Source organism: Heterocephalus glaber, unplaced genomic scaffold (assembly GCF_053883595.1).
Source record: "Heterocephalus glaber isolate CG9 unplaced genomic scaffold, H.glaber_assembly_v1.0 deba00001764, whole genome shotgun sequence".
NCBI lineage: Eukaryota > Metazoa > Chordata > Mammalia > Rodentia > Bathyergidae > Heterocephalus > Heterocephalus glaber.
The window spans coordinates 998,323-1,026,299 of record NW_028258461.1 but is presented as its reverse complement, the minus strand read 5'-3'; the positions used below and the strand labels follow the sequence as shown (position 1 = coordinate 1,026,299).

At 39.4% G+C, this 27,977-nt stretch overlaps 1 non-coding gene and 2 pseudogenes across 1 annotated transcript; 2 read left to right on the top strand and 1 right to left on the bottom strand.

Moving 5' to 3' along the window:
- The window catches only part of LOC101706572 (jouberin pseudogene), a 29,698-nt pseudogene extending 6,614 nt beyond the window's left edge, over positions 1-23,084 (bottom strand).
- On the top strand, positions 13,914-14,020 carry LOC147821088 (U6 spliceosomal RNA). Its single transcript, XR_015447684.1, has one exon. It is a non-coding gene; the product is annotated as a U6 spliceosomal RNA (small nuclear RNA).
- A 340-nt stretch (positions 23,085-23,424) lies between the features above and the next one.
- LOC101706204 (tubulin monoglutamylase TTLL4 pseudogene) lies at positions 23,425-27,667 on the top strand (annotated as a pseudogene).
- Positions 27,668-27,977: the final 310 nt, after the last annotated feature.

Sequence of the window (27,977 nt, the reverse complement as noted above, 5' to 3'; positions counted from 1 at the left end):
GGACCAAGAGAAATGTGCCTTGTCGAGGGGTGCTGGCCTGGTGGTCAGGACAAAGAGGTCAGTTTCTCCCTCCCTGCCACTTGTAAAGCCAGGTTGAGTAGCCGTGGGCAAGTCCTTAAACTTCCAGGGCCCCTCTGCTGTCTCGGCTGGTTCTCTAATGCATGCTGAGTTTCCCCAGCCAAAGACCTGCTCAAGTACGAAGAGTCAAGATGTGAGATCCTCCCAGCCTACTGTGGGGGTCGCGGTCTAGGCGCCCTCAGCTCTGCCCTGAAGTTATCAGTTCAGAAGGGTATGCAGACTCCCAGCCAGCCAGCTCCATTAGCCCTCGGGTGAGGGACAAGCCATTTTACCCCAACTGTCTCTGCAGTGCTGGGCGCAGCCACCGAGAAGTGTGTACAGGCTCTTGATGGAACTGCAAATCTCTGTGACATTTTCCTTCACTTCACTTCACAGCCAGGGCACAAGTTGCCTAATTACTTGTCCAATCTGGTGGCTTATTATTTTCTTTTCTATGTTTTTCCAAGATGATAAACCTGACAGGAACCGCATTTGTCATTCAAACGGGAAACTGCTTTGTCAGCTCAATTATTTCACCGTGTCTTAAACCAACAAAAAACTTGCTTCCGATAGGAATTCCTAGGCATGTTGAAGGTGGCTACGGCACAAGTACATGTCATGAAGGGTTGACAAGTACACGGGTTAATTGATTTCGGTCAATTTTAAAGGTCAATGCATCTTCCTTCCCACTTTCTGTCCCCAGGCCACAGATCCTGTAAACTAATGGGCAATTTTGGTTTTACCAGGTTTCCATAATCCCCAGGCCAGATGTGTTAAATCTCCCCCAGGTTTCTCCTAACAAACTGACAGCAGGTTTTAATCTTCCTGTACACACTGCAGCAGCTGTGCAAACATTTCATTAACAACGGAAAAGTGGGAAGCATTAAAACCTGTGGGTAATTTGTGCATAGCATTTGATATCAGTAGATTTTAAGATCCCCCAAAGTAAGGATAAATCTGTGTACGTTAAATTCTACTTTATTTCAAAAAACTTGTGTAGTCATTGCAAAGAAATTAAACTCCACCTAGGGAATTTAAAAATGTAAGAAAAAACTTTAAATTAGTATTCAGCTACCCAATTCTTTAAAAGTATATGTAGCAGCAATAATAAAACAACTTCCAAGCAGAAAGTCACATTCTGAATGAGGAAACCATAAAACGTGAGGAAGGCAAGTTTTTTAAATGAAAAGCTATTTAATATAATATTTACATGCTGTCCTTCAGAAGTTTTGAGAATTTTATCGACATTTGTTCTCAAGATACAAAATTGTTCAAAGATAGCTGGAAAGTCAACACTGGGAATTTGAGTTGTCTTGGTTTTATTACCATTAAAGTGATTTATTATGTTTATTTAATATTTCTCCTTGCTGTGAATTTTTAATACATTGCTGACATTTTATTAGTTGGAGATTTTTTTATATCAAAGAATCTGCCTATTGATTCTGTACTTACTGTTGTAAAAACATAAGAACAAATCCCTACTGTTGTCCTAGCTCATTTTTGTTTGAACTTAATTCAAAGTATGCCACATCATAAATATTTATTACCGACATTCTATTTTAAAGATACAGGCTACTGTGTTTGAGATGAATGCCTCTTCCTCCATATAGTCCTCTCTAATCCGAGTAGAAAGTCCTATCTCCGTCCGTCCTTCCATTGGACTTTTAAATATCTCCTTTATGGTGTTCACAGTGGTTTCCTGTGTGTGGTTCTTTGCATATGTGTCACTCTTCTACTCCTGAGTGAACTACTTGAAGGCAGACATTGGGGCTGGTCCAAAGTTAACAATCAACAAAGTCCACAACCAACACTTGACTGAAAACATCTGCTGTATGAAGCCTCTGGGTGGGCCTTCCTCCTGTTCAGTTGTTTTGTTTGTTTCAGTGAATACAGACTTATTAATTTTTTCTTTTAAGTTAACATGTGAAAATTGTATGTTCTTGTGAAGAACTGGAAGAGCACATATTTTTTTTTAATCCCCATTTGTATGCTTTCCTTGCATAGGGTATGGAGTTGGGTGAAAGCTAAGTAAAAGACACTTCCCTGCCTCTGAGGAGCCCACATTTCAGGAAATTTGCATATCAGCAATAAGCATGTTTTCCAGATGTAATTTTTAAAAATCTTACAGCCATATTGTATAAAATTGACTTGTGTTACATTTTTAGAGAGTCCTTTAAAAGAAAGTTACTTGATGGGTTTCCGCAGTGTAGTGGTTATCATGTTCAATGAAGGTTACTTGAATTTTGTTTTTCTGGTACTGAGGATTGAACTCAGGACCTTGCACTTGCAAGGCAGCCACAGTGCCACTGAGCTAAATCCCCAGCCCACTTGAACAATTTTTAAAAGGGCATATCGCTGTAATATCCCTTTTCCTTTCTTTGAGGTGATACTGCTTTTCATTTCTTAGAAGTGGTTGAATTCTACCTAGAAGCTGCGCCTGTACCTGGGTCTCTAAGGAAGCTGTGTGCAAAGCTCTCAGACCTTCTTATTGTCTTTACCAGGGGCACCTCTGTATTCCAGGGAGTTAAGAACAGAGACTCTGTTTCTGCCAGTCTGCAGTAGGGCTCAGAAAGTGCCTTTTAACATAGCACTTATCCCTTCTTCCCAATCCACACATACACAGTGCCTTGAACTCCAAGAGGTTCTGAGGTCAGCGGTCCAAGTCCACCAAGAGAACAACCTTATTTTAAGCCTTCGGAGCACATTGCCTGCCAACTACTATGTTCAGTGTAAACATAGGTACTGGGTCCTGAGATTGAATGGCCCGCTCTTGGGAGTAGGGAAACAAGTCCTAAGCATGTCCCAAAATGTGTCTCAGGCTTTGGGATAATTCCTGAAGTCCAAGAACAGAAGACTCGCGAAAGATTTACAAGCGGAGGAAATGGACAGCAAAGTGTTTGGGGATAAGAAGAAGCACATGTAATAAAAAACCAGCAATAGGCTGGTGTGGTCCAGGTCAAAGAGATTGGGAAAGTGGAAAGATTCGCAGCTCCACTACTTTTTAGCTGAATGACCTTAGAAAGGTGCATAACCCTTTAGAAACTCTATTCCCCTGCCTGTAAAATGGTGATGCTAACACCTACCAAGCTTGTAAGAATTAAGCAAGTTGCATGTAAAGCACATTGCATAATGCCAGGCACAGAGCATGCCTTTAGGAAATGATATTTCATCATTAGTACTATCCATATGGTTGGAATTTTCCATTAGTAAAATGACTGTGAATATAAAGTAAAAAATGAAACTGTGAAATTCAGAAAAATACATCCATTTATCCTGGAATTATCAAGGAAATTGAGGCACAATTGCAGCTGGGCTTTAAGCTATCTATTCATTGAACTACATCTATGGAAGACTTAATATGTGTCCAGTGGTGGAGAATTCTCTCAATTCTCTTTTCTCTTCTCAACTTGTAGACAGAGCTAGGAGGAACTTTGTTGTGTTTCATCAAAGAAAAAACCATCTTAATCCTGAAATCCTGGCCAAGTCAAACCCACATTCCCACTGGAAAAACAGGATCCTGTTTCTCAGCTTCCTGGGGCATGAAGTCTGAGTTCCTTTGTCCAACCTGCACAGTTTCCACTGTCTGGTTGCTGCCTTCTCTCTCACTACCAGCTGATAATATCTGATAATTCAGGAGAATTCAGCTTCAGCTTACTGGCTCATAACTACAGCTTAAATATACTCTTTTCCCTAAAAGGAAAAAAGAAAAATGTTAGCTAAACCCCAAATCTTCAATAGTCAATGTTTATTCTATCAAATTAGTTAATTTTGTAAATACTTTGAACAGTGTGTGGTTGTTGGAAAGTGCCATCTACATGCTAAATAAAATGAAACGCTTCCCTTCTTAGAAAGATCTACCTCCCTAGGTCCTATCATCTATCTTTTTTATTTTGCTCTTTATTTATATTTGGGTTTCTTCTATAAGAGAAACCATGCAATATTTAAAATTGTGTGTCTGATTTATTTTACTTAATATTATGGTTTTAAGGTGCTTCCATTTCCCTACAAAGGAGTTAATTTTATCCTTCTTTATGTTAGAGTAGTACTCCACTGTGTGTAAAAACCACATTTTCTTCATCCATTTATCTGTTGAGGGAGGAGAGAGGGAGAAAAAGGAAAGGTGGATGAGAAAAGAAATGAAGATGTGTTATGTACATGTACCAACCCCACAGAAGGAATGTAATCATTACGTACTGCCAAGTATGTGCTTCCCAAAGAAGAAGGGAATCAAGAGATGGATGGAGGAGGAAAGGACAGAAGGGAAAGGGAATGAAAAAAGAAATTAAGATATATTATGTACATGTACCAATTACACACAAAATATGTAAATATTATGTACTACAAACATGTACTAATAAAACAAATAAAAATCAAACATTTTCAACCTTATAAATAGTGGAACCACATTAAATGCTAACACTGACAGCTTTTTAAACTACTGCCACTCGATACAACCTAGTTTGTGAGAGTTCCTTTTTCTTGATTGATTGTTCCAAAATAATCTCTTAGGGTATTCTTTCTTAGCCCAGTGATGGGAGCTCTGTGCTGTTGGGTGAATTATTAAAGATGGAGAAAGGACAAAGGAAATAAGCAAGCAATATTAAAGAGTGGACATTTTTGGGCTGGTTTGCAGAGAAGCAGCTGAGAATCACAGTTCCAAGATTCTTAGGAATCTGTTTACCTGGAACCCACATGATAGAAACCTAAATTCCTTATTTTCTCTACCTGTTATCAAACTCTGTGCAGGGGTGAAATTATCCTCGTGTTCCAGACAGCGCTCTTTGTCCCTTTGATTACTGCAGAGAATCATAGGTCCTGTATTTGAGCATCAAAGCAGCAACCACTACATGAACAAAGTCCTGTGTGCTGGCAGTGTGACATCTTCAAGGAAGCGGGAAATAGTGTGGCAGTTTACTTGGTCTTGAACCATGACACAGGAGAGCTGCCATGTGCTAAAACACGGCAGGCACGCTTACCCCATGCTTTGCATTAAATAGAAGTGTGTCATTTCGGTAAACTTAAGACCCCCTTATGAAACTCTCTCAGTTTTCTTTTCCGGCACAAGATGCTTAAAGCCTTCCAATGGGAAAATTGTCTTCCTCTCTTCTTTAGGAACTTCTCCAAGAAGCTTGTGCTGCACTTATCTCTGTGATTCCATAATTTCATTTTTAGTTACCCCTGGGGGTGGCTCAACTTCTACTTTCCATAGATTATGAACAGCCACCAGGACTGAGCACTTGTCTCGTTGCTGGGGCTGGTTGAGTACTAAGAACTTAATATCCATGCAATCTCTGATCCTCAGCCCTTTTGACATACTCACAGCCTGGGGAGAAGACAAGACTTTTGAGTAATTTGAGAGCTTATTTAAAATAGAGTGTTTGCTGAGATTCCACCTCACCCCAGAAAGAGTGGCTGCAATCAAGAAATCAACCAATAACAAATGCTGGCGAGGGTGTTGAGAGAAAGGAACCCTTCTCCATTGTTGGTGGGAGTGTAGACTGGTGCAACCACTGTGGAAGTCAGTATGGAGACACCTCAAAGAACTAGGACTACAGGTCCCATTTGACCCAGCTATTCCCCTACTGGGAATCTTCCCCAAAGAATTAAAAGAATCATACCACAGCGATATATGTGCACCCATGTTTATAGTGGCACAGTTTGTAATAGCTAAAGCTTGGAAACAGCCCAAGTGCTCATCAACTGGAAACTGGATAAAAAAGATGTGTTGTTTTTATAAAATGGAGTACTACTCAGCCATAAAGAACAAGAAACTAGAGTCATTTATAGCTAAATGGATGCATATTGAGGCCATACTCTTAAGTGAAATAAATAGGACACACATGTGTAAATGCTGCATAGTTTCTCTAGTGTGAGAAACTGAGAGTGTAAATAAGGATTAAAAGAATTAATAAGTAATAATTGATACTTTGAAATAAGAAAAGGTCCAAAGGGGTAGGGGTGGTGGGAGGAGATGGGGAAAGGAAAGAATGGAAAGGAAAAATTAGGAGAAAAGAAAAAAAGTGGAAACGAAATCTATGTAAATAGGGAAGGGTGGAGGGGTGGAGGGTGCACAGGTAATGGGGAAAAATAAGAACCAAGATATATCATGTACAGGTACAAACACCCAATAACAAATGTAAACATACTGTATACCTAAAATGTACCAATAAAAGAATTTAAGCAAAAAAATAAAAAATAAAATAAAATAAAATACAGTGTTCGTGGCATACTTATTTGTACCAGGCACCACACTGAATATTTTTTGTTCAGTAATCACTTCAACACCATGAGCTAGAAGCTAGTATTATACCTGGTCTGGCTGACAATTGAAGGATGGAGCAACTTGTAAACACATCAGAATGTAGCTTAATGTTTGGTCCATTTGATTCACTCTGTTTTGGCCTCAGTTCGGGATAACAGGAGGTAGAAATATCCTCAAAGACAGCTCCCTGTGAATGAACCAGATTTGGCCATGGGGATGTTACCTGGACTTCTTTTCAATGACTGGATAAGAATAGACTATTCTAGAGCCTAATGGTCCCTCCCACTCCTCCAGACTCTGATATATAGTACCCTAGGGCTAGGAGGATGGTTTGCCATCATGGGAGGCTTGGGGCACTTATCTTTTCTAGTATCATACCCAATGTTCTGAGTGTGTGATGGAGTTTTCTAATTCATATAGCCCAATGGTCAACTTCAGAGATTCTGGAGGTAGAGTGCCTGAGTTGACATTCTAGGTTTTCCTTTATCTTCTTGTATGATCTTGGGAATGGTACTTACCTTGTTCTCAGTTTATTGTAAATTAGGACTTATAATGGTACCAATCTTATGTTGCTTTTTCCAATTTTAATTTTCTTATTAGTACATGTATACAGTACATAATGATTACATTACTTGTGGGCAGTTGGTACATGTACATAACACAGTGAGCCAGGGATTTAGCTCAGTGGTTCCACCGCCTGCCTTGGAAGCGCAAGGTCCTGAGTTTGATCCCCGGTACCCTCCTCAAAAAATAACCATCAGGAAGTACATAACACAGTTGAATTCTTTTATAATCCCCTTCCCTTTACTCTACCCACTGCCTCCATCTCTTGGTCCCTTTCCCTTTTGCAAAAGATCTATCGTGCTATTTCCTATTGTCCATATTTCATTTTGTTCTTTATTTATTTTGCATTTCTCATATAAGAGAAACTATCGATACTTAAACTGTGTGTCTGATTTATTTCACTTAACATTATGGTCTCAAGATGAATCTGTTTTCCTACAAAAGATTCAAATTTACTCTTCTTTAAGATTGAGTAGTACTCCATTGTGCATAAATACCATATTTTCTTTATCCATTCATCTGTTGATGAACATATAGGTCATTTCAAGATTTAGCTATTATGAGATGTTCTACTATAAACATGGGTATGCATGTATTATTGTACTATGATGTCTTTAACTCTTTAGGGAAGATACCTAGAAGGGGCATAGCAGGGTTGAATAGAATTTATATTTTTAGTTTTTTGAAGGGTCTCCAGACTTATTTCCAGGATGTTTGTACTAGTTTACATTCCCACCAGCAATATAGAAGGGTCCTTATTTCTCCACAGCCTCTCCAGCAGTTGTTGTAATTTGATTTCTTGATGATATCCATTCTTTTGGAGTAGATGGAATCTCAGTGTTGTTTTAATTTGCATTTCTCTAATAGCCAGAGATGTTGTCCATTTTCATCTATTTATTAGCCATTTGTATTTCTGAGAAATGCCTTTTCATTTAAGTTGCCAATTTCTTGAGTGGATCTTTTATTTTTTTGGAGGGGGTCTAATTTTTTTAGTTCTCTCTGTATTCTAGATATTATTCCTCTGCCTAAGGGAATTTTTTTAATTTTGCAAGTTGTCTCTACACTTTGTTGGTTGTTTCCTTGGCTGTGCTAAAGCTTTTTAACTTCATATGATCTCATTTGTTGGTTTTCACTGTTATTTCTTGCATAATTGGGGTTCTGTTCAGGAAGTCCTTGCCTGTGCCTCTGTCTTCAAGAGTTTTACCTACTTTATCTTTCAGCAGATTAAGTGTTTCTGTTTTAACATTTAGGTCTTTGACCAGCCTGATGTGTTTTAAAGAAAGTAAGACATGTCTGACAGGAAGAGGCATTCAATAAATGTTAGCTGTTATTATACATAACTTACTCAGGAATTTTTCTCATTTTCTTTAGAATTGTTTTCATCTTCAAGCCCCTACCATTTTGTTGTGGTAACTAAGCTCATGTATAACCTCAAATTATTTCTGCTCTATACAACCCTCAGGCAGCCAGACTTAGTTGATGCAGCTTTTAACTTCCTTTACATTTTGCCCCATCATATTGATTTGCATCCCCTTACATGTCTTCTGTTGAATAATCTGCTTTCCTGGTATTTGGATGTATTTGCAAAGAATAGTTATTTGTGAGGAACACTGAGGTCACAGAGAGAACACCCATTCGATTCTACACTGCCATTTTGCTCCATAATTTAGAATCACTGAATCTTTCACAAAACATGCTGCAGAACTTGGGAGAAGCATATATTAAGGCATCAGAAGGATCATGTAAAACTTCTGTTTATTTGACAAGCATTTTGGAGGACCTACTATGTTCCAGACTTCCTCCTAGGCACTGGAGAAACAGTAATGACAAAATACCCTTGCCATTTACAGTGAGATAATCACCATTTAGCAGCTGATTGGATCAGAGCATGGCAAACCCTGGAGTTAGGATAAGCAGAGATACTATGAGGAGCCTGCAGGACGACCTAGCCTAGCTCCTTGTTAAAGCTGTACAGTTTAATGAATGAGAAAAGCCCCTAATAGAACCTGTATTCTGGCTAAACTCACTTCATACTGGGAATATTATAGCAGCCTTTCCACTATTCTTCATGGTTCGGCCAACTCCAATCCATTTTTTGGCTGAACGACATGTTAATTTTCCAAAAAGAAATAGGCAAATAAATGAAATTGATCAAAATCAAATCTGACAAAGCAACATATGTATAAAAACTGAATATTCTCTATAATTGTAAATACATACATGTGCATACACATATTCAACTCTCTCTCTCTCTCTCTTTCTCTCTCTCATTCTTTCTCTCTTACCTACGGACCACCTCATTAAGTTTTGTATACCTGAGGCAATTTTGCAATGTTTCTATGTCCTTTTTTGGATTTCTGGTCATTAATTTTTCTAAGAATATTTTTGGTAATTTCTACAAATGATAGGAAAGTTCTACAGTTGCTAAGTGTGTTTTTTGATGATAATTTTTATTCATTTTTTAAATTAAACAAACTCTAAATTGGTTTTAGCCAGCTACATCAGAGCTGCATGTTTTTCAATGTGGCTTGAATTTTAAAATCTTGCCTCTGGCTCTAAATGAATTTTTAGGAAGTAAAATGGTCAAAAGCACTAGCAGTCACTAGCTCCCTTACTAATGAATTTGATTCATTTCAAGTTGATATTTCAGTATGTTGGATAGTCCCAGCAGATGATTTTTCCATTTCTATATAACTTTGCTTCTTCAATTTTATTTTTAGCCAATGAGATTTAATTTACCTTTTGGGTATTTTAAACTATTATAAATTGATTTTAATATTGTATTGATTTTATGATTGATTGTACTGTGTTGATTTTTGTATTTATTATATTTCATCTGAAAGAAAAACAAAAGAAGTCTGTAGGAATAGGGAGTGATTGGTTTGGTGTTTAGATAGTTTTGAAATAGGTAAGAAATTTTATATGTTGATTTATCATCACATCAAAGCATGAAATAAAGAGATGAATAATGTTTCTCATTTGTTAATCTTTACAATACTGGTAGACATTTTAGATTGTTTATTATCATTAATTTGTTATTCTACTGTCTAAGATTGGCCAACTGTAGTGAATAAGAATGTAGATAAGACTTGGTAAATGCTAACCCAACTATTACCTAGAAATATTCATTTTCTGACAATTCACTATTTCAGTTTATGTGCCATTTCAACCAACTGTTTAAACCCAAATCTCCTTTTCTTTTCTATACTGCCCCAGATTCCAGCATATAAAACCTGCCTCTCTCTTGGTTGTCCCTTGCTCAAAAATGTATTCTACCTTACTAGCAGGATACTTTGCAAACTTCTTAGCTTATTCAGCATCAGAAGAGATGCTCGATTATTCTTTTTGGTAATAATAATAGTAATACTTGTATTCTGATTAATATGTTCTACCACTATCGTAAATGCTTTATGTTTATATTGTTTTAAATCTTAGCTCTGAAAAGTTTATATTTTAAAAACATTGTGGTAAAATATATAGAAAACTTAACCTTTTATTTATTTTAAGGGTAAAATTCAGTGATATTACGTGCCTTCACAGTGCTGTGCAAACATAACCATTATCCATTTTCCAGGACTTTTTAGGTTTTTAAATAGAAATTGTGTATGCATAAAATAGCATTTCCCTTTTCTCTCTTACACCCAACCCCTGGTGACCTGTATTCTACTTTATTTCTCTGTAAATTTGCCAATTTACATACTTCATATAAGTGGACTAAGACAATATTTTTCTTATGTGTTGCTTTTCAGGTTCATTTATGCTGTAGGATGTATAAGAAAATCTTTCCTTTTTAAGAATCAGTAATATTCCAGTGTATCTACAAGCCACATTTTGTTCTTTCACTCAGTGGAAAAATTAACTGTTTTCACTTATGGGTACTATGAATAAAGCTGCTATGAACATTGATATTCAAATGTCAATTAAGTCCCTGCTTTCGGCTCTTTTATGTATATACCTAAGAGTAGAATTTCTGGATCATGTGGCAATTCTGATTTTTAAATTTTTCAGGAAGTGGCATACTGTTTCCCACAGCAGCTTCACCATTTTACATTCCTACAAGCTATGCACACTGGTTCTAATTTTTCCATATCCTTGGTGACACTTATTTTATTTCATTACATTTCCATTAATCCCTATCCTAGTGAGTGTGAAGTGATAGTTCATGGTGTTTTTGATTTTCAGTTTCATAATGATTACTGATGTTGAGTCTCTATTCATGTGCTTATGAACCATATGTATGAATTCTGTGGGGGAAAGGTCTATTAAAGTTTTTATCCACTTAAAAAGTGATCTACGGTTTTTTTTTGTTGGTGGGTTTTTAATTTTTTATGAAAAATATTTAAGGAACATGATCTATATATAAGGAACTGTGTTAGACACTGTGAGAGATAAAAAATAAGACAGCTGGTTACTACTGGGGTACCTAAGACAATGTACACAGAATAGACAGATGGGGATAAGAAATGCCCAAAGAAGCACACACATGGGAACAGAAAGAGACAATACTCCCTTTTCAAGACTTTTGAGAAAAAAAATCAGAGAAGCCTGCATGAAATCACTAGCATTGGAGATGAACTTTCAAGGAAGGAATGGATTTCTGTAGGCACCCACAGGACTGGGAGGACGTTCAGGCAGAAGATACACCATGACAAAAAATATGGATTCAGGCAAGTTTGGGGCACCAAGACCTAGTTTAGTTATTCACAAAGGCTGGGTAAGGCTTTACTGTAGAAGTCCTTAAATATCAGAATAACAGATTTCTAAACTGCTTTAATAAACAGTAGGGAACTTGAGGAAATTTTTGAGAAGTAAAGAGATCTGAAGAGATCTAGATCTTGAATATTTTCTCTGTTCTCATGCTTTTGTTGAGCTGTGTGTCACATAACCTCTTGTAGGTACTCTGTACATATCAAGCATCCAGCCAATGACTGATTGGTAGAACAAAATCCTATATACCAGTCTCTTTGCTGTTATGTCATTTACCGGAATATGTAGAACATCAATGGAATTTTTAACAGTGTGACTCTCTATACAATTATTTTGTCAAAGCTACTAATGGTTTTCCAGAATAATGAATGGGTTACCTGAATGTGTCTTTTATGCCAATGAATTTTATAGAGACTGCAGGAATTGTATCAGCATGTCTTTTTTGAAGCAATTAAGAAAAAAAAAATGGAGCTCTTACAAACAGAACGCAGGACTCCAAACCAGGCCTCAATCATTTTCTGGCTACAGATATGAAACCCTAGTCAGTTCCAGCCTACGCTCTGTGATTCAGTTCTGTGATGGTAAATGTGAAAAGCTATTTTTTTAAAAAAATAGAAACAATTCACATTGAAATCAACATAGACAAAAGAAAGGTTTTCTTATAGATAGTCACCAGATTGAATGGAACATTTTTCTTTCCCTACACAACAATAGTGTCTGTGGTTTCTGGAATCAGGAGAAACTGAAGTACTGGTGAGCTTTTTCAGTGCCTACAATACTTCAGCTTCTCCTTGTTTAAGAATAAACCACAAGGGCGTTTATATGTGTCTGTAACAATTTAAAACAACTCACACTTGCTATAAAAGGTCAATATTTCCACTACATAAAGATGTTATTGGCAAAAAGCAAAAAGGAAAAAGAAGTTCCAGGGTTGCAATGAATGGATGTGCCTAGTTAAGGGTGATGATTACTACATGTATTAAATACTTACAATGACCTAAACACTGTAAGGCTTTTGTTGCATTACTTCTTTCAAGAGCTCTGCAGTGTAGATGTTATGTCCCCAACATTATAGATGGGGCTAGTTATATAGATTTATACCTTTTCAGATTTAGCTAATACTGACTCCAGAATCTGTGGCTTAACATAATAAAAGTTACTTCTTTTTTCCTCTCCTAGTCTAGCTGGGTCAAAAGAGGTGTTCTATTTCATGAGGTTGTTGTGGGACTTGAGGTGAGGGAGTCATTCTAGTAAGGATTCTCACAAACTCGTGGGCCACTGGATTATTTTGCATAAAAGTGTCAGGTAAGGGAAGGAAAAGACATGGAAAATGACTTGAAAAATGCTAGAAACCCATCCGATTCAGCACATATTCCACTGCTCAGGAGTTAACCACATGGACCCACTTAATTGCAAATAGGTCAGGACATGTATTCTAATGTATTAAGGAACAGGGTGAAAAAGGCGACATTTGTTACCAATAAATTGCTTTGCTATAGAGCACATTTTTCTGATTATCAAATCTCCTGCCTGTCACTCTTCTTCTCCAACACACAACACAATGACTATGTACTCCTTTTTTAGGCCAGCAGCAGCCCACAGCCCCACTTAGTTATAGCTTCCACCTCAGATGATGTGAGACATAGTTTTCTCCATCACCTCCAGATTAGGTTTAGAAACTTTGGGCTTTGTATCTAGTTGGTGAAGATTAACAAATATGACTCAGCAAGCATATCACTCTAAAGCATTTCCTTGTTTAAAAACATGAATAACTGTTTGTTTAGTTCCCTCTATATTAAATGTAAGAGTTAAGTGAGGTTACATATAAGATCATGTTATAGTTATAATTGTTTTACTTTCCTATGCATGCTGGAACAACAAATTATTTATTTGTTAATACTCTAGAAATTATGTGGAAATGATATTTGCCACACAAATTGTGTGGCTTTTGTAATTCTGGATATTTTTTGGCTTGTTTTGGTGTTGTTCATTTCTTGTGTTGGATGACTAGTGGCCCAATTTGGAGAGATTGAAAGGGATAAAGAAACATAATTTTGCTACATTAGAGGTTTGATGTTTTAGTTGCTTTTTTCTGAAGATCCAAACAAGACTCTGGTTCTCTGCCTATCTGGTTCAGCCACAAAACGTAAATGACTGAGTATGTCAGATGAACTTTTTGTCTTCCTAACTATGGTGCATGTATGCTCTTCTCACTGGAACATCCAAATCTCTATCTTATTTTTATTTCTAATAGTAGAGTTATCTATAGTTGAACTTTCCCATTAAGCACATTAAGGAATGTTGATTACAGAATATGAGAGCTGTGTTCTCTTTGGCAGCACATATACTAAAATTGGAATGATATAGAAAAGATTAGCATGGTCCTTGTGCAAAGATGACATGCAAATCTGTGAAGAGTTGTTTTTCCTTGTATGCCAAGATTGAGATTGCCTGAGTATCATAATCAATACTATAGACCAGTGCCAAAGAACAGGGCCTAGGCCAAATAGGCAGCAACTTCTCATCCCCACTAAATTGAAGAGATAGGATCTTGCAAAAGATTCAAAAGCCAAAAGCCAGCTACACCTGGAAGACATCTCTGATAAGTAGTCATTTTCTATGTGTTCTAAATACTAGCAATAAAGCTACCTACCATAAGTAATTTACAAGCATCAAAACAGAAATTGAACTAAAAATAAATAGATAATAAGAAGACACAGAAGCAAGATACAACTCCAGACTACCAGCTTGCCAAACCAAATGCAGGGGAGGCAATGAGGTAGAACAACTTGAAAGCCATCCACCTGGACTCTCTGAAGGGGTAACAGTGGGAGTACCAAAGAAGATCAAGAAAAAATCAAATTAAAAATAATTCTTAGATAACTGAAGAGATAGCAATCATAATGAAGACTATGGTTAGTGAATCTAGAGTAGACATAGATAAAAAATAGACACAGTTAGGAAAATGATGGAAACCAACATTGCCCAACATTGGGGGGGGGGAATTGGAATCCATGAAACAGATCCAAAGAGATATCTAGATTAAAAATTCTATCAAAAGTACATGCAGTAGAATGAACAAATGTGAGGATAAACTATCCAATTTAGAAGACAGTTTTGTGGTTAGTGATCATGAAAAGAAAGATCTTTTTTTAAAGAAAGATTTCTTAAAAATACCAAGAGACCATGAAAATCCACTCAACATCTGCTAGATGATGCAAAGAAGTATAACATTTGATTGATCAGAGTCAATGAAAAAGGAGAGTGCAAACAACATAAAAAACATGTTCACAGAAGTAATGACATAAAACTTCCCAAGCAGGAAAAAAGAATTTGACATACAGAGAAGTGAGGACTATAGAACTCCAATTAGCCATGACCAAAAAAATCTACACCAAGACATATAATTGTCCAGATTCCAGAAATTCAACAAAACAACAGAATACTGAAAGATGTTAGATAAAAGAAAAAAATCACCTATAAAGGAAAGTCCATCAGAATCACAGCAGACTTTTGAACACTAACCATTAAGTCAAGGAGAGCTTGAAGTTAAGTATTTGAAGTCCTAAAACAAAACAACTTCGAATCCAGATTGATGCAGTCTGCAAAACTATCTTTCAAAATTGATGAAGAAATACGATACTTCTGTGACAAAAAAAATTGGAAGAAATTCATGACCACCAAACCAGCACTCCAAAATATTCTGAAGGATATTCTAGAAAGAAATAATGAAAATTACAACTCTACAAACCCCAACAGAATCAATCCACCAGGCAAGGAAAGCAAATAAACAGAGGGGGAAGAAAGAGAACCATAACAGGAAAATAACATGATAAGGATAAGTCAGTGCATACCAGTTATAAACATTGTCTTAGCCTCTTTTCTCATTGCTGAGACAAAACACCCAACAACCAAAGTTAAAGGACAAAAGGTTTATTTAGCTCAGTGTGTAGAGGTTTCAGCCCACAATGGGCTGGCTCCAAGGCAGGGTGGCGTGACAGACAAGCATATCAAAGGAGAAAATGTTCATGGCAGGCAGAAGGTAGCAAAGCAACAAGAGAACCACAGCACTTACTGTCACTTATGTCTTATCCAGGCTACCAGCACTTAGGGTGGGGAGCACTCACACCCTTAATCCTGGTGCCCTTGATCATAGCATTACACCATGAATTGATCCCAGGTTCACACACTCGAGATTCAGCCACCTCTGAAAAATCTCCACCTATGACTGAATGAGGCTTTGGTGAACATCTAGACATGAGCCATAACAATCATAAATGTAAATGGTCTCAATTCAATAACCAAAAGACACAGACTAGCAGGATGGATCAATCAACAAGATCCAACAATATGCTGCATAGAAGAACCACATTAGCTCAAAAAGAAATTCACAGACTGAAAGTCAAAGGATGGAAAACAATACTCCATGAGACAGGAACCTGGAAAAAAAGCAGCAGTAGCTATTCTATTTGCAGGTAAAATGAATTTCAAGCCAAGACTGACCAAGAGAGAGAAAGGAGGTCACTACATACTTGTAAAGGGAACTATCCAAGAGGAAGAGGTAACAATCATAAATATATATGCACCAAATACCAGCACAACCAACTATATAAAACAAATAGCATGTCTCTCACCATGTGCTAAACTAAAATCAAAATGGATCAAAGATTGAAATATTAAAACAGAAACACTAAATCTTCTGGAATACAGAATAGGTAGAACTCCTGAAGACATAGGTGTAGGCAAAGATTTCATGAGCAAAACCCAAACCACACAGGAAATATTACAAAGAATCAACAACTAGGATTTCATCTTATTAAAAAGCTTTTGCACAGCAAAAGAAACCACCAACAGAGTGAAAAGGCAACCCACAGTATGGGAAAAAAAATTTGCCAGCTGTTCCTCAGACAAAGAAGTAACATCTAGAATACATAAAAACCAAAAAAATCAGACTCCCCCAAACTTAAAGACTCAATCCCCAAATGGGCATCTCAAATGAATAGATGAAGAAATACAAATGGGAAATAAATACATGAAAAAATGTTCAACATCACTGATCTTTTGAGAGATGCAAATTAAAACAACACTGAGAGTCCATCTCATTCCAGAAAGCCATAACAAATGCTGGTGGGGCTATGGGGAGAAAGGAACCCTGCTCTACTGTTGGTGGGAGTGAGTGTAGACTGGTGCAATTATTGCAGAAGTCATTGTGGGGAGTTCTAAAAATCTAAAACTACAGGTTCCATTTGACCCAGCTATCCCCTTCCTTGGTATCTTTCTGAAAGAATTAATAGCATCACACCACAGGGATATATGCATATCTATGTTTATAATACCACAGTTTGTAATAGCTAAACCTTGGAAACAGCCCAAATGCCCATCAACCAATGAATGTTTAAAGAAGATGTGGCTTTTGTCTACATTGGAGTACTACTTGCTATAAAGAAGAATAAACTTGAGACATTTCTAGGTAAATGAACCTTGTTGCACCTTGAAACCATACTCTTAAGTGAAATAAATTGGACACACATGTTTAAATATCATACTTTTCCTCTGTTGTGAGAAACTGAAAGTGTGAATAATTACTATAATGTATAATAGGTATTGAAAAATGGAAAGAAAATGTTCAAATGGGAAGAGGAACAAGGGAGGGAGGAAGGAAGGGAAAGGGGAAAAAGAGACAATAGAAGGAAAAAATGGAAATGAAGCTTTTTGTGTAAAAGCTTTTGTAAGATTTTTGTAAAAAGCTTTTGTAAAAAGCTTTTTTGAAGAGAGGTTGAAGGGAGGGGAGGGGATTAGGGAAAAAAGAATCAAGATATATCATGTACAGGTACAAATTCCCTATGAAAAATGTGATCATTAGGTATACCTAAAATGCACCAATAAAATTAATCTTAAAAAATATATGAAATGTATCAGTAGTGTGACCTCTGGTTTTTATATATTTAGACCACTTAAAATGCACTAGATCTGAGTAGAGTCCTGCTCTTCCCATCAGCAACCATCTCCTTTCTCATGATGATCCTGGTACTCTGCCTCTATCTCTAGGAGTTATTCCTCTAAATTGACACAACTAGACTCTAATTCAGGCCTGGTAATTACTAGTTGCCAAAGCTCACAAGAGAATTTGTGTCCAGTCAAGTAATAAGAAAACATTGAAGATTATTCTCTGAAGTTTTCAGAATAGCCTTCGGGACAGACTGTGCTGATAACTGTTTTTTTAGAAACACCCAACACTGACTAGGTGTAGTGTGGATTCTGGGCCAGCCTCTTCAAAGATATTATTTCATCTCCATTACTGATGGTGATTAAATGTTTTGTTACGTTTATACCACTTGCTTACAAAGATGATTTGTGGTGACTTTAAATATGCTTAACTTTAAAAATTCCATGGTGACTGATGAGGAAGGAGTTACGTTGAGGAATATCTCATTAATGCAATGACCATAATGATTGAGGTTGAATATGAGCTTCCCCAGAAGCAAGTATATAAAAGAAAATACAATGCGTTACACAATTCCTATTATGAAATACAAAGAAAACATATACTTTCTTTATGGGAGACAAACTATACACAGTTTATTAAATTCTTCCTGGGGTTATGGTTGGGAGAAGAGTCATTAAGGTAGATTTTATACTCTAAAAACAATCTTATGGCTCCATATGCATGAAATATTGGACAACAAATGAAAGCATCTTCAAAAAGTTCTTACTATAAAATGCAGAGAATCATAATTCATTGTCATTTTGTGTATTGGGCATTGATAAAAGCCAAGGGCATGATGTTCAGGTTGACAACAGGGCCAGGCATGATCATGGACTGCTGTAATCCTAGTACACTGTAAGGCTGAGGCAGGAGGATGGCAAGTTGGAGCCTAGCCTGGGCAACTTAGTGATTTAATGTGACCATGTTTCAAGGGCTGGGGATGGAGCCCAGTGTGAGCTGGGTTCAATACCCAGTAGTACCGAAAATAAAAAGGTGGTCAACAGAAAATGTACCAACTCCCCTAAAAAGGCCCATCTTTGTTTGTTTTTTTTTAGGTGTTACTTTTTAATAATTTGCTGTGGATAAAGGTTCCACATTTCAAAATACATGATTAAGTCGGACAAAAGTGGTACTCGAGGCCTTGATGAGCCAATGCTTGGGAATTTTATTTGACTTATGTTGTGTTTTCTTGGGCTTTGGCAAAATTGGAGGAATAATTTTTCTTAAAGTCCTTCAACAGTATAATTTTGATTATTAGTAGCATTATTTATTGAAATGCAATTTTGCAATATTGCTTCTGGAGGCTGACAGCCCACACTCAGATGTCTTCTTCCAGCATTTCAGGCTTTCATTTTTAGAACAGAATGATTCGACAAGTTCTTCGGCTATAAGAAGTTGTCTGCTACCTAATAGCTTGAGGGACAAGTATCATCAGACAAACAGTAGATAAACATGACTCCAAAAGGCAGTACTGCAGAATAAATGAGAGTCTGTATTTTTCTATGCCTGAATAAACTAAATATACAAAAGGGATTGAGTAAAATGTCCTGTGACTCCAGATCAATCCTCTGTGGGGTCTGGATTAGAAGCCAAAAGGCCCAGACACTACTCTGCTATACGTTTGCTCAAGTTCTCATATTTGCAATCCCAGTTTTTTCCTGACACAGAATGTCAGCATAGTACTAGATGATATCTGAATTTTCTTTAAGAAAGCTGATTTTATGAAAGAAAAAAAAAGATTCCAGCAAGCTATAGCAAGAGGCTGATTGCCAGAATGAAATGCAAAATGGATGAATCCTCAGTCTTGCACTACTTGCATCCAGAAAGCACTCTATATGCTTAAAGCATGTGGGAGATATTGGTTAATATTGAATAATGGGGTTGATGGGTAGAAGCTTTTGAACTGCAGTTATCATAAGGGATCACTATATTGTGTAGTTGCTGAAAGTTAATCAAGTATTTCTTTAGGTAAACCACGTCAGAAGTGTGTTACTTAGACAGGGAGAGCTGATGTAGTAGCACCCTTGTACCAGCATGTTAGGTCAAGAATAGGTATCTGAACTGGTGAAGAGACTTATATGCATCTAATGAAAAGAACAGAGGAACTGAAGATGATTGGTTGGAGAAAGTGCTGAGAAAACACATGTTCAGCCTTCAAATATGCTAAGTAATATTTGCCCTTCAAAATCTCTCCACTTCTCTTCTCCACTCTCTTACTCTCTGGCTTCCAACTAGGTTCTGGCAAATGCGAGACACCATCAAGACATTATAATGAAGAAGAGAAGAAAATCCGAATTTGAATTTCCCTTCGTTCCCCTAGCTGAACTTTGGCTTGCCAGTGACTGTGCCATTCTTCTGAAGGGCTTCTTTCCCCTTTATTTATTTCTCTCTCTGGAATCCTCCTCTTGCCCTGGCAGCAACTTGCTAGCCCCAGGGTCCTTCAACTCCAGTTTTGTCCACTTGTTTATAAATAGTCACTTTGTTAAACTCTTTTAATTATGTGCTTCAGTGTGCCATCTATTTCATGCCAGAATATTAATGAATAATCATCTTCATATAGAAGACAGACTAAACTATGGGACCAGGGGCAAGGGCTAATACCATTTGTTAATCCATTTTTCATCTTTTCCTATGATTTTTTAGATTCCCACTGCTGGGGCACATCTTTGTACCTGACTGTCACGGTCTGTCCGTGACCTCTCTTCACTCTCCTTATCAATGTTAAGAGGAAGACACTGCTAAGGCAAAGGGAAATGTTACATATTGCTATCTTAAATTAGAATAATGAAAGGTTAGTGTCCTTATTTTTCCTTTGAGAAAAAAGTGCACTAATGAAAAGAACTTGCAGTTATATTAAAATCAGGGGAAGTACATACAAACACAACATTGTAACACTGCTCATTACTGATAGGTCTCCCACCACCTCAGCAGCTATTATGTATAGTAGCTGCCCTCTTCCTATGGTGCCTTGCCCCTTCCCCTGTGTGACATCATGCCAAGATGGTTGCTCCCACCAAAGAACAAACCCTTCTTCCCAGCATGCCCCTGTTCCCACCTAGAGAGTAACCTAATACTCGCTCACCTCCTACCACCTAGTGACATCACCGGCTCCTCCATTCCCTAGTCACTACCTCAGTCAACCCCACCTCAGCCCCTACAAACCCCACCCCAGTCTCTATAAAAGACTCTCCCTGCCCCGGCCATAATGCTTTTGTCTCTCCTTTGTTCAGAGACAGCCTGGCAGATCTATTCCCCTAATAAAGGCTTGTTGTGGCCTGGTCTGGTCTTGGTCTTCGGCCCTTTTACCTGACAATTACAAACTAAGTAAAGATAAAATGGGCAAAAATTGTGCTTGTTATACTGAGATGCCTGACCCTTATGTATGAATTAGCCTTGGAGTACCACTAACTGTAACAGAATAACAGAATTCCTTTTACTTTTAAGAATTTTAAAAGGGATTCCCAAGTGCCTGCACTTTTCAGACTAACCAACAAAAATGTCTTTGTCATATTAGGTGCAATGAGATATTGTTATTGATTTTTTCCAAGGCTGAAGAAGACCATCATATCCAACTTTTGAGGTGGTCTTTGAAACTTCAAATGCTCTACTATTTCTTTTGAGGTCATTTTATTTAGAGATATTGTATTATAGTTTTAGAATGTAATAGGTGCTGTCAATTATGTTAGTTAAATGCACGATGCAAGAAGGAAGAAGAAGGGCCCAGGATTTAGCTCAGTAGTTCTGCCACCTGCTTTGTTCCTGAGTTTGATCCCTGGTACAAAAAAAAGAAAAGGAGGAAGAAGAAAATAAAATCACAATTATTGTAAAGAGACTGTGATGAGCAAGCTAAGTAGAATATTTTCCTCTAAAGAAGTAGTCTTTTCCTGACTTAGGTTCGTGCTGTGATGACAGGCACATGCTTTTGAAAGCATCGTGCTCACCATAGTTCAAAAGTTTTAGATGTTCCCTACTCTACAATACCTCTCCCATCATTTAGGTGCAGGCCAATGTTTGTAATACATTGTGCTGCCAGCTCTCGCCAGTGTCATAACAGTCTCTTATGTTATGAATGAGCACTGAGTCAAGTGTCCTCTAATTGCATCACCCATGTGATATACTGATAAGTAGATAGCATAAAGGGGAATAGGATAGAGGCATGGCATATAGTCTCATTTCCAACGCTATGACTTGAAGTGGAGTTAAATTTTATCATTTTACAGAATCTGAGAAATATATGTCTACACATTCCAGAGCATGGAAGGGGAAATTTCCTCCCAGCTTTGTGTGTCAATGCTTGCATTGCTGCACAAAGAGAACATAACCTAAGTAGATATCACATACAGTGTTTTGGTGTTCACCTTTTACCACAATATTGATAGATCTTAAATTTAGGTGGCAAAGACACACTACTTTAAATATCTCACGGTTTCTCTTATTTGAGAAACCTAAAATATAAACAGAGAGCAAAATAGAAGATAAACAATAGGAAGTAGGGAGACAGATTTTTGCAAAGGGGAAGTGGATCAAGAGATGGAGGGAGAGGAGTAAGGGGAGGGGAAGAAGACAAGAAAAGGAATTACTGCACGATGTGTTAAGTGCTTGTACCAACTCCACACAAGAAACGTAAATGTTATGTGCTGTAAACATGTATAAAAGAAAAAAAGCAAGGGGGTCAAGAGATAGGTGGAGGGGGGAGGAAGGGAAGAGGATAAAAAAAGGAATGAAGATGTGTTATGTACATGTACCAACTCCATACAAAGAATGTAAACATTATGTACTGCACACATGTACTAATAAGTTAAATAATGATTATGCAAAAATTTAGCTGGTGGTCTTAAATGGCATTGGTATGGACCTACAACTAGCCAAATGTTGCTATTTAAATGCACACTAATTAAAATTAAAATAAAACATTCAACCTCCCACAGTCATGCCAATGTACTTTCAATTGCTTAATAGGGCAGTGCAGATATGCATATTCTGATCATAACTGAACATTATATTGGAAGGCACTAGTATAAGTAACTCCTACACTGAGTTTTTTGCATGTGTCTGTGTGATTTCATGGGACATCTTCATATCCTAAAGCTAGGAGAGTAACAGAGGCCAAGCACATGTCACAGCTATAGAGCTGTGAGGCACTCAGATGACTAAAGGAAGTGCAGCAGTGGTTTTGGAATGCTGCGCCATTCTAATTTTTTATGACACGGCATATTGTGTTTCAATATTTGTATGCTATTTAATTTGAGGAATTTATACAACAAAAGCAAAAGTATGAAGTATATTTCAAAGTATTTTTATATTTACTGTGTAGACTTTTAATGGTTTGATAAAACAAATACATTATACTATATGAGTGACTTTTTGGTGCTTTGAAATTTAATTATTTTGGTCTTTTGGTCTGGGGACTTACCAACTGCTTTCCTTGAAATTATTCTTAAATATTGACTTAGCTAGAAGCAAAGCCTGGGAGCACTGGGCTTGCCCAAGTGTAACATTACATGTCATATTGCATTAATGTCATGTAGTACTACAATATGGCACTTTCAATTCCAAATGTGAGAGCACATGAATATCCTTTGCAGCTAATGGAGTGGTATGTGTCTTGCTTCACAGGAAGATTCGTTGAAATAACTGCCCACTGTATCTTGAGGAGCTCTCCAAAACTACACATTAGAAAAGGAATATCACCCAGAAGAGCTGCAGTATATCTAAGTTTCACACACATTTTTATAGTTCTTCATAGAGGAAATGGGCTTTTGAATCCATTCAGGCTGTTACTGCACACACACACAAACACACACACACACACACACACACACACACACACACACACACACCTCGGAGGATGTCCGCTGGGGGCGCTCGCTATGCTTGGGCGGCAGCAAAGTCAACAGTAGAGAACGTGTGTTGCGTAGCACTGTGTGGTTCCTAGGGGCAACTGAGGACGCGGTTCGCCCAGTGGCCCAGTGAGGAAGCTTCGAGGCGCGGAACTCTGTTCAGGAGGCTCCTAAAGTAAGTCACTGGCGAGCTACTGATTGGAGGGTCTGCTGTAGGTGGGTTCTTGGGCCATCAGAGACAGCTGACAGTCTCTAAGAATGCTGTTGACAGTGTGTGGCACCTTTCCTGAGCCAGACCGTGGTCCTTGTGACTTCGGAGTGGGCCCCTCATGGCTTCAGGGGTAGAAGAGCACTACAATCGTGGCCTGCACTGCAGAAACAGCTATAAGCAGAGCAGTGCCCAGGCACAGTGTCTGCCCCATCACCCAAGAAGCCCACGGAGGGCAGAACCTGGTCTCCAGCTGTAGGGAACAGGGGAAGGGGACGTTACCAGAAGCTGTGCAGTAAGTCCTGGTCTCCTGTGAGCCAAGGCAGCACACGGTGAATTACAAGAAAGGTAGAAAACTGAGACTGAGAAGAAGCTGAGCTTTAGGTCTGATCACTGAGGTCTCAGTTGTGACCCGAGGCCAAAATGCAATTATGTCTGGAATGTCATAGCTGATCTGTAGGCCGGAGAACTAGGCCTACTCAAATGATTTTTCCCTAGAATTATGTAGCATTGCTCCCAACATCCTGCCCTTCAGTGGGTAAAGCCAATCTGGAAGCTGGACAGGAAACACACTGGCACAGTAGCAGCAAGGTTGTGCCCAGGCATCTTCCGGCTTTCACCCCAGCCAGTGCATTTATCTTACTCCAGCTCTTAGGTAGTCCTGGGAGCGCAGCTGTCACTGAAGGCCATAGCAACTCCAGTCACTTGAGTTCTTTCCTGGCCTTGTACAGCAGTACCCTGGTGTACCACCGCTCTGACAATATGCCCAAGCCATACCAGCAACTGGAGTCTACCCAATCAGAAAAAAAGACCCTTTTTTGTCACTCAAAAGAGGCTCCCCGTCAGTCTCATTGAGAATAAAGTCACTTCTCCCACACTCTTCCCCATGGCCCCATCCACAGCACCTCTATCCACAGATCCATTTCTCTCGCTGGAAGTAGCTACAAGAAAATCTGCAAGGAGGTGCCTGGCCCCTGCCATCTCAGGCAAGATCTCATCTGCACTGTCTTCCTCCAAGCCTAAATTGAACAACAACATCTTCATGCAACTGAACATCATTAAAGTGTGTTCCTCTGAGGGCACAGGGTGCTTAAAACCAGTATCCCCACCCAAGAGTCACCGTGTCTTCTTGCATCACTTGGGGGTCTACTGGAAACTACGCACCCCAGACTCTTGACTACAACGTGCCCAAAAGCATTCACAGTGTCATAGGTAATGCTGCTGCCCATATTACCCTGCCTACCCCTAGCGCCTTCAATGCACCCCCCATCAGTGTTGCTCCTTCCCAGTACAACTGGAATAACCTAGGCACAAGGGCAGAGCCACGCCCCTGTATCCTGGATGATAACTCCACTTCCTGGCCTCCTGCTTAAGAGCCTCGAGTCACTGAGGCTGTGAGGAGACTGGCTGCAAAGGACATCGAGAAGCCACAGCAAGCCTCCCAGCTTGGGCAATTTTGTTCTGTGAACTCAAACTTCCAGTGGAGGCTCCTCAACAGGAGTAGGTGGTGGAAACCACATTTGGTCAGCAAGCAATTTTCTCAGCAGGATGCTGGATCAGACCGGAAGGAAGATCGTCCCTGGAGCCTTGAACACCACAGGATTGGACAGTATAGACCGCTATACCAAAAAGAGAAGCATTCACCTCCTTGCCTCACATGCCAACAGGCTCAGCCCCAGACCTGCCTGTGGGTCTGTAATTGCCCCCCTACCAGTTGGAGAAGACAAAGCTCCCATTCCTCTTATTCCCCCCTTTTCCCTTCAGCCACCCGCTGAAGTGGCCACCCACTTCTCCTCCATCCGTCTGTCCAGGCCAGCCTGGGAAAGAGAGGACTGAGGAAGCTGCGGCACTGGGCTCAACCGCTGTTGGTTCAGCTAATCACTGCCAACCAGGCCAGATAGAGGCTGATGATATGGAAGAACTAGTAGATGATTTGGAAGACAGCTCCAGCCATGACGAGAGGGAAAAGGAGGAGGGGGATGAGGCCATCCTGTTAAGTGCTGTCTTCCCCACTGACTTGGTGGCAGGGATCTCCCAGGGCTGCACAGAAACTCCAACCAAAGCACTTTCCAATCCTGAGAAAATCACCCGGCCGGCCCTCACCTCTAGTCTCTTCCCCAATGTTGCCCCTACCATCTATTTTGGCACTCAGGATGAGAGTGGAGAAGCTTCCTTGGCAGCAGAGGTAGCTGCTCCAGTGGAAGATGAGTGGGGCGACTCCCAACATTGTCAGGCAGATCGTTGAGCGGTCCCATTTCACAATCAGCAAGAGAAACAATGATGACTGGCTGGGCTGCTGGGGTTGCCACATGAAGTGTTCTGGATTCTGAACCATTCTCGAGCACCAGAAGTTCAACCATTTCCCAGGCTCCTTCCAGACTGGACGAAAAGATCATTTGTGGTACAACCTGTCTTGGATGCAGAGCCGTTTTGGCCAGAAAGAATTCAGTTTCTTTCCCCTGTCTTTCATGCTGCCCCAGGACACAAAGCTCCTCCAAAAGGACTGGGAGAGCAGTCCCAGCCAAAACTGGATTGTGAAACCACCAGCATCAGCTCGAGGCATTAACATCCAAGTAATTCACAAGTGGAGCCAGCTCCCCAAGCACAGGCCCCTCCTGGTACAGAAGTATCTACACAAACCCTACCTCATCAGCGGCAGAAAGTTTGATCTGCGGGTCTATGTTTACGTCACTTCCTATGATCCTCTACGGATTTACCTCTTTTCCAATGGACTTCTCCGCTTTGCCAGTTGCAAGTATTCCACTTCTATAAAGACCCTTGGCAACAAGTTCATGCACCTGACCAACTACAGTACCAATAAAAAGAATGCAGAATACCAGGCCAATGCAGATGAAATGGCCCGCCAGGGCCACAAATGGTCACTGAAAGCTTTGTGGAAATACCTGAGCCAGAAAGGAGTCAAGAGTGATGCAATCTGGAAGAAGATAAAGGATATTGTTGTGAAAACCATCATCTCATCAGAGCCCTATGTGACCAACCTGCTCAAGATGTACGTCCAGCGACCCTACAGCTACCACGAGCTGTTCGGTTTTGACATCATGCTTGATAAGAACCTCAAACCCAGTCAACATTTCACCCAGGCTCCACTCTAATTCTCCGTTGGACGTCAGCATCAAAGGCCAGATGATCCATGATCTTCTCAACCTGGCAGGGTTTCTTCTACCCACTGCAGAGGACATCAGTTCCACCTCTTGTACATCAAGCAGCTTCCCTGCCAGTTTACCCAGCTCTCCCATGGACACATGTCCAGTGGCTTTGGAGTATTTTGCTGCACAGAAAATGAAGAAAGCTTATTACCTGGCCCAGAAGGTTTCTGACCCGAATGTCTACACATCTGTGCTGGAGGATGTCCTGACACCAGATGACTTTTGGATTCTCATTGAGATGGAGGATGAGTTTTCTCGTCGTGGTCAATTTCAATGAATTTTTCCATCTTGTACATCTTCTTGTTATCTCCGCTTTTTCGAGCAGCCACGATATTTCAACATTCTTACCATTCAGTGGGAACAAAAGTACCACAGCAACAAGGCCAAAGGACTGGATCTGCTTCGGAGTTGGTGTTCTAAAAGGTTCCACGTGGGGGTGATATTTGATTCTGCTCCACTGTAGTCACAGCACACACCAATTCCGAGTGGCCCAAAGAGTGACAGCGTATCCAAACCAGACACCAGCAAGCCAGAGAAACCATTTTCGGTAGAGGACAGTGAAGACACCAGCAAGGAGCCCAACCCCTCCATCTAGACACTGCTTACCATCAAGTGCTCTGGGCAGACACTGAGACTTTCTGCTTTCTTTTCTTCCCTGTCAACCAGTGACTCCCTCCTAGGCTGCTATAAACCCGTGCCTGGCTAATACCACATGCCCTGCCTGGGAGCACCAACATCATCGACCTCATGGGGACCAGCCTACAGACCAGCCTGAAGTGCTAGTATTACAGTGATGGGCATTTGGAGACTTGGAGGGGTGTAGTGAAGAGGAGTGGTGAGGAAATCTCATGCTCCTCTGTCACCTGTTGCCTAGCTGCACACATCACATCTCAGTTGCACCTAAGGCAGGGTTTGATTTCCACCTTTGCAGAAAACAAGATGCCTATCAGTGTCTGCTGTATATTGTATGGTCAATAAATGTTATTGTTTAATGCTCACTCCTTTCCTCCTTCTCATAATTAATAGTATGGGAAAAGGCTCCTATGTGTGGTTTTCCTAATCATTGATAACGTTGAACATTGAATAAAACCTGGGATGGAAAGAATCTACATAGGTTTCCCATTTGCTTTTGCTGACCTCCTAAAAAGGCTCTCCATTGGCTTTGTTCCATGACACTGGCTGCTGA